This window comes from Suncus etruscus, chromosome 2 (genome assembly GCF_024139225.1).
Source record: "Suncus etruscus isolate mSunEtr1 chromosome 2, mSunEtr1.pri.cur, whole genome shotgun sequence".
In the NCBI taxonomy this organism is placed as follows: Eukaryota; Metazoa; Chordata; class Mammalia; order Eulipotyphla; family Soricidae; genus Suncus; species Suncus etruscus.
In genome coordinates, this window is record NC_064849.1 from 31,590,573 (window position 1) to 31,598,665 (window position 8,093).

Consider the following 8,093-nt stretch of genomic DNA (forward strand, 5'->3'; position numbering starts at 1 on the left):
CTCTGGGAGCACAGAGCTGCCTGCCCATGGTCCCTTCCCCCTTTCCTACCCAAAACCAAATTCCAAGCTACCTGATTCAATCAATTCAGAACCACTTTCCTTACTCCCCATCCAGACTTTCCCAACCATGAGCTGGGAAAGAAAGACTCTGAGCCCCTTCAGCTTCCTTTCTGACTATTTCTGCATCTCATGCCCCATTTGGACCTGGTAACACAGATTCTTAAACATCTACTTCTGCTTTTCCTGGGATGTAGCCCACAGAACCATCTCTAGCCCCTACCAGGTACTGCTAATGCTCAGTGCTACTTCAGACTAAGACTTGAAAGCCTCAATGACCATGGTAAGGGACCAATTGCAGGAGCAATCCCAGTAATCCTCCAATCTCACATGAAGGATCAATTCAACAAGTTTCTCTTTCTGTTTTACCAGCTCCCACTGAGCAGTAGAGGTGTTAAATGTGCTCATGCAGAAGGGGGAACAATGTAGAGAAAAGATACCAAAGAGTAAAATCTAGGTATTGTGATTCAAAGCACAGGTTCTGGAACAAGCTGACAGGTTCACACTGTGGTTGTTGTTGACTTTCTCACTTTGTTTTTGTTTTTGTTTTTGGGCCACACCTGGTGATGCTCAGGAGTTGCTCCTAGCTGTGCACTCAGAAATCGCTCCTGGCTTGGGGGACCATATGGGATACAGGGAGATAGAACCGCAGTCTGTCCTAGGCTAGCATGGGCAAGGCCTTACCACTTGCACCGCCACTCTGGCCCCTGACTCTCTCACTTTGGACATACCCTTTATGTGCCTATTTTCATCATTTGCAGAATAGACACCATAATATGGGTGTCTCACAACATGTCTCACAACATGGGGTTGTGAGAAGGAATTACTGTGACATTTAGGTGAAAGTACTTACAATAGTATCTGGCACATAATAACTATCTCCCCTACCACCTCACTTCCCATATATCTTCCTCTTATATCCACACCATTTCAAATTATCTATCTGTTCTTGGAATCTCACACATCCTCTCCTCCTCCATCCTCTTTGATACTTCTTGAATCTGGGGTCTGGGGCAGTTTACCTTTCTAAACATTCTTTCCCCTCTTTTAAAAATGAACGTTTAATTTAATTTAAAAAGAAAAAACTTTTAGCTAGACACACAACCACCCAGTTTAGGAAAGGAAAATTCCATTTCCCAGACTCCCCCCCACCACTATTAGGTGTGATCTGGTGCCCAGTTGTGTGGAAACACTGAGTTTTCTTTAAAAAAAAAAAAAAATTCTGAGCACAGAGCCAGGAGTTAACCTTGAGCACTATCAGTTGTGGCCCAAAACAATGACAACAAAAAATAAAATAAAAAGTACTACATCCTTCCACATCTATTTGGCTGATGTTTTGATGTTGATAACAATGTCAGCACCAAATGAGTGACACAGTAAAGAGCAGGTGAAGACTAGAGCCCTGGTACCCATAGAAATTATACCTCAGTTCTCATTTATTTGGAACCACTTCTTTGACATGAGAGAAAAATTAACTTGAGGATATAGGTGGTATGATCAACAACTGACTATTCTGGGAACTATGAAGGTGCTCAAGGGACCATGCAATACCAGAGAACCAACCCAGAGTCTCCTGTAAACAAAGCATGTGCTCAATCCATTAAGAACTCAATCCAGGGGCCCGGAGAGATAGCACAGCGGCATTTGCCTTGCAAGCAGCCGATCCAGGACCAAAGGTGGTTGGTTCGAATCCCGGTGTCCCATATGGTCCCCTGTGCCTGCCAGGAGCTATTTCTGAGCAGACAGCCAGGAGTAACCCCTGAGCACTGCCGGGTGTGGCCCAAAAACCAAAAAAAAAAAAGAAAAAGAAAAAAGAAAATCCAGACCAAGCCTAAAAATGTGTAAAAGTTATTAAACCAGGCAGAGAGAATTCTTCCTGATTCATGCATACCCATGTCTAGCCACCTAAATTACAGCAATGTCTTCCTGATGTCTCTCCCATCCATTTCACTCCACACTGCTTCCAGATCAATCTTATAAAGTTCAGTTCAACATTCTCACAGAGGGATCTAAGAGACAGGACTGAAGATACATATCATTCCAGTATAACATAGTCCCTGAGCATTACCAGGTACAACCCTGGAAGCCCCCAAGCACCACTAGGATATAACTATAACCCCCAGCACTGCATCCTATAGTCCTCACGTTGAACCACTACACCCAGTTGTCCAGTGTAGAGTCAAATAATTAAGGATTGATCTGGATGGCGAAGGATGGAGGCCTTTGTTCTTAGGCCCCGGCCACGTGGCTTCATCCCCCATTTACCGGCGGGTCTGGGGTTCAGGAAAGCGACGGGTATAGAACTCACTCACAGGCAGGCATCAGGAAGCATCATCTTTATTCATGCCCTAACCACCACAGGCGTGTGGCCTATCTCATAACCTTTCAAGCATTCGGCCATTCTTAGCCCTGCATCTTATAATTCAGCCATCTTCCTTTGGCCTCCAACCTGGTCAAAGACCAAGAGAGGCAAAGAACCTAAAGCCAGCGAGCGCAGCAGGGCAGAGCCCCTAATCCCCTGGCTCCAGGGTTATCTACCTATTCCAAGACCCCTCCCAGGAATGGGCGGGGTCTTTCAGGTAAGGTCACACCTAATATTCAGTTCCCAAGACCCCTCCCATTAATGGGCGGGTCTTAGGTAGCTACACCTAGATCCAGGGTCTCAGATAGGTACACTACAGTCCAGGAATGGTCAGGATGAACCTCTGGATGTCAAATCACCTTAGATGTCATGGTGCTCCAATTTTCCATCATACACTTGACAGTTCACCCCTTTCCTTCTCACCCAAGCAAACCCTAGCCTTCTTGTTTTATATCCCCAGCCCATTTTTTTTCTTGTCCTTCAATCTTCTTTTTTTTTTTTTTTTTTTTTTGCTTTTTGGGCCACACACAGTGACACTCAGGGGTTACTCTTGGCTATGCGCTCATAAATCACTTCTGGCTTGAGGGGCCATATGTCCCAGGTTAGTGCATGCAAAGCAAGCACCCTACCATTTTCGTCACCACTGCTCAGGCCCCTTGTCCTTCCATCTTAATTCAAATCCTCTTCCTTTAGACTTTTATGTACCTGAACCTATGCTGTCCTACAGGGCTCAAATGACATGCACCCGCCTCCAGGAAGCCAACCTTCTTTGATTTCCACCAAGTGATGAGAAATTATCTATAGAGTTGAGTCAATTACCCTAGAAGCTTATCCAAAGGGTTCTTCCCACATGGTCCCAGAACTTTCCTGTTCACCCTCCCTCTTGGTCCTCTTCTGATTCAGAAGAGTGGATACTCACTCTTCTCTCTTGCCTGGCCCATCTCCTCTGCAGAGTCAGGGACATGTATCTACTCACTTAAAGATAATGTCAGCTCTAATCCTCAACCCCCAGGCAGAAACCTTGAAAAAGGGAAAAAAAAACAAATGTAATGTATATGATACAACTCACAGGCTTCTTCAAGCTCAGAAGTTACTTATGATCATGAACCCTGCTCGTTACATCTTTTTAAAAAAATTCAAGGCACTGTTAATTTTTTAAATTACTGTTAATTTTTTCATGCATATATCATTTCAACACTACTTCCATCACCAGAAAGCTTGATACTTTCCTCCAATATCACAAGCCCTTCCCACCCACCCCCATAGACAGGTAAGCTCAATTCTAAAAATAAAATCTCTGGGACCAGAGTGATAGCATAGCGGTGGGGCATTTGCCTTGCACATGGCTAACCCAGGACAGACCTAGATTTTATCCCCAGTGTCCCATAAGGTCCCCAGCCATGACCGATTCCTGAGCTCAGAGCCAGGAGTAACCCCTGAGCATCACCAAGTGTGACCCAAAAACTAAATAAATAAATAAATAAATAAATAAATAAAATATAAAAACAAAATCTCTGGTTCTGAAACTTCTGACAGGTTGTTGGTCCCATTCAATATTTCTTCATATGCCATATATGAGAAAAAGATTTTTATTGATTGTGTAGATGATGACATCTACACATATATAGATGATTAAAACTAAGCTCCTGAAATTCCACAAAATTATAAATCTTGGTTAAGTTGACAAAAAATATTTTCTAAAACTGTATCTTTCTTTTTTTTTCTTACAGGTATATAAAATTTTTAAATAGTATGGATAATTCAATGCTAATACATTTTAAAATTTATGTGAAATTATTAAATACTACAAATATACAATTTAGTAACAGTGAAAAAAAAGAAAATCAGTAAGGAATAAAAAATTTAAGGAACATCTGAAGAGAACTATAAAAGTATAAAATTGTGTTTTATCCTAAAAGGGGAATTCTGGCCTTAAGTTAAAAATATTATATTATAAATATTGTTTGAGTATCTGCATCAATAAGTAAACAACTTTAATAAAAAAAAATCTCAGGGCCCGGAGAGATAGCACAGCAGCGTTTGCCTTGCAAGCAGCTGATCCAGGACCAAAAGTGGTTGGTTCGAATCCCGGTGTCCCATATGGTCCCCCGTGCCTGCCAGGAGCTATTTCTGAGCAGACAGCCAGGAGTAACCCCTGAGCACCACCGGGTGTGGCCCAAAAAAGCTAAATAAATAAATAAATAAAAATAAAAAAAAATATCTCAATAGATAAAAATACCTGAAGAGACACAGACCGTTCAATAAAAATGAAACGTTGATTCATTGTTGAAAGAATATAAAACCCTTATTAATCAAGGATTAAACAGGCCTTTTTAATCTAGTGGAGGGCAACCATGAGTAGGGATTTGAGCAAAAACTATTCTCAGTAGCAAAGTGCTGAGAAGTTTATCTTTTAATGAAGTTCTTTTTTTTTTTATCTTGCTGCTTTCAATATCTGTCTCTCTGACTTTTGTCACTCTGATTTTTATGTGCCTTGGAGTTTTTCTATTTAGGTCTATTTTCACTGGGATACTTTTTCACTGGGATACTTTGGACTTCTTAGATCTGAGTACCAGCATGTCTCAACTCTGGAAAATTAGTAGCTACGATTTCCTTATTTAATCGAATTTGCCTTCCTATTCCAGTGGGACTCTTATAAGTCTTATACTGTTCTCTTAAACTCATCCCATAGTTCTCTGGTGTACTATTCCTTTCTTTTCAGACTTTATTTCCATTTTCTCTTGGTTTTTAGAGGTTTCCTGCATCTCATCTTGGAGCTCACTGATCTTTTCCTCAACTGCAGTTCCCCTACCTTCTATTGAGTTTTTAATATCACCTTCAATTCTGCTACTTCTGATCATAGTTTTCTTATTTCTGCTCTCCTGCTTTTTTTATTTTTGTTAACTCCCCATGCCATCATTTCTTTGAGTTCACTAAACTTCCTCTCCTTCTATCTCCTCAAAAATATAGGCAGCCTTAATTGTTATTTTATTATAATCATACTCAAATTCCAAAGCTGGCTGGAGATTGTGGAGAGATAGTATTACAGATAGATCACCTAGCTGACTAGGGTTCAACCTACTGCACCCCAGATAATTCTTCAAATCTGGTAAGAGTGATCCCTGAACACAGAGCCAGAAGTAAGCTCTGAGCACTGCAAGATGTAGCCCAAAAACTAATAATAATAATAATAATTAATAATGATATTTATTAAGTCAATGAAGCCCAAATTTAACATAAAGAATTTCTGGGCCCCAGAAAGAACACAGGACTCCAAATTTTCATATGACAGTATTTAGATTTTCTTTTTTTTGTTTGTTTTGGGTTTTTTTTTTTTTTTGGTTTTGGGGTCACACCCAGCAGCGCTCAGGGGTTACTCCTGGCTCTATGCTCAGAAATTGCTCCTGGCAGGCTTGGGGAACCATATGGGATGCCGGGATTCGAACCACCATCCTTCTGCATGCAAGGCAAAAGCCTTACCTCCATGCTATCTTTCCAGCCCCAGAATTTGGATTTTCAAATAAGTTAGCATGAGCTACAGTTCTAGAAAATTAGACCAAAATTTTAAAATAACTTCTTTCTTTATACTTACCTGGCAGGGGTGATGCCATAATCAGGAAGATGGTTTCCCCAAGGTGAGGCTCACCCATTGCACTTCGGGCGTGCTGACCCCTGCGATTTTCCCCAAATGTGGGAAACTCAACTGCATAATTTATGGTAGTGGGGGACTGCGTGTGCACTATCCCCTGAAAAAAGAAAAACAAAAACAAAACTAAACTAAAACTTCTTTCTTTGCCCAGCATATACTGGCCCTGGGTCTTGTTTAGAAAGTTCTTGGACTCATAAACTCAAATGTTTCAAATCATAGTAATTTAGGATGCTACTAGTAACACTATGTACAGCTGAAATAATTGGTCCACTTGATCATATCAGAGGTAACATGCAGAGAGAGATAGAGATAGAGGGTCGTTGGTAGTGGGCATTGGTAGGGTGCAGTTTAAACCATAAACTTTAATGCCATTGTGGTTGCCTACTTAAGTTATAATGAAAAGTGAAATAAGAATTTTAAATAACTGGTTTTCTGCCAAAACGAAGGCAAGGGAGACCTCAGACCCAGATCTGTAACCTGCTGAATTTTCTCCAGTCCACAATCTCCAGCCAGCTTTGGAATTTCAGGAGGAGGAGAATAAAATATATGTTGAGGAGATGAAAGGGAAGAATGAAACAGTTTGTATCAAGCAAATATTCTGTATGTTCCAACTTGCAAGAGTCATATTAAATAAAAAGTTCACATCACATTAGGCCCATCTCTGACCAAGACCCTTAAGAGTAATTGTTTGAATTTGCATCCAAGACAGAAATTCTACCTTGGTAAGGGAAATGTTTATTTTTTTCTATTCTCAAAAATAATTATGAACCGTTAAGGAAAGATTGAAACCACTTAGACTTTCTGTTCAAGTTTGTTCCATCCCATTTGTCAATACCCTGTAAAGTCTTTGTGTAATCCCTGGCAAGGGCCTCTTGGCATGTCACGGATGAGAGGGACGGCCTGACCCAGACCTCACGCAGAGCAGATGTCCCTGCTTCGTGCCAATTAGGAGGCAGGAACTGTGCTCTCTGGCTCAGCCTCTGATTATCTGTTTATGTGAAGTTATATGGAACTGAAACCTCTTTGTCAGCTGAGTCATGTAGAAGCCATTTAAAATCATTTCACTTCTCATTATAAGCCTGAGAGAGCTGTTTTCGTGGAGGAGAAGAAGCACTTCAGAGCCTGTCAAGGCTCAGAGCTTTCCATGCGTGACAGGTGGGCTGGACAGTTGGTCCAAGATAACCTTGACTGAAGGAATGAAGAGGGGAATTTAAAAGGAAACAGAAACTTCACATACAAAGTTGGAGCACGTAACTCAATCTCTGTTTCAAAATTACCATGGGTAGGCAGGAGTGAAAGCAAGAAAGAGACAACTGCCCCCAGGCAACAGGGAACCAAACACAATCACCCCTTTTTTCAGTGGGGTTTTGGATATTTTGGCAAGAAAGGAAAGGTGGCTCAGATGGCACTTAGGTAGGAGTCATGCTGAGACCAGGGTACAGGGAGAAAAAGCAGCTTGAAACTTCCCACTTGCCTAATTCTTGAAAGAAAGGAGGTGAGTTTGAAGAAAAACATAAGAAAAGCCTGGAAGAAATGCAGGAGATCTCAGGACAAACAGGAAGATGATGTATTTTCTTCCTCCTGAAATGTACCTTGTAGCAGGCCAGAGCTTCTTCTGGCTGTTTTGAAGGTAAAAGACAGCAGAAGGGGAGAGGGCACCTGAGTAAATTTTCTGCAAACTTGTTCCTTCCTGAAAAAAAAAAAAACAAAACACTGTACTATATGCCTTCTGCTAATAAAACCTAGAGAGCAAATAGTGAGAGAGTCAGGATCACTTATCCAATTCAGTTGATCAGAGTTGGGTTCTCCTGTTCCTCTAAGGCCATGTCAAGTAACCATCTCCTTATCTGCCATTGTTTGTGGGCTACTCGGTTTCTTGGAAGTCCCTAATCAATGAGGATGGCCAGTGAGCTTTGGTGCCAGACAAAGCTAGGCTAGGTGAATCTGGGCAAGTTACTAAGTAAATCAACCAGCACTTCAGGTAATTTTTCTAAGAGGTGAGAAACAATTCCTATTTATAAAGAC

At 41.2% G+C, this 8,093-nt stretch overlaps 1 non-coding gene across 1 annotated transcript; it reads left to right on the forward strand.

Annotated features, from left to right (window-relative positions):
- The first annotated feature begins 6,003 nt into the window (after positions 1–6,003).
- On the forward strand, positions 6,004–6,168 carry LOC126002809 (U1 spliceosomal RNA). The gene has a single exon (XR_007493438.1). It is a non-coding gene; the product is annotated as a U1 spliceosomal RNA (small nuclear RNA).
- Positions 6,169–8,093: the final 1,925 nt, after the last annotated feature.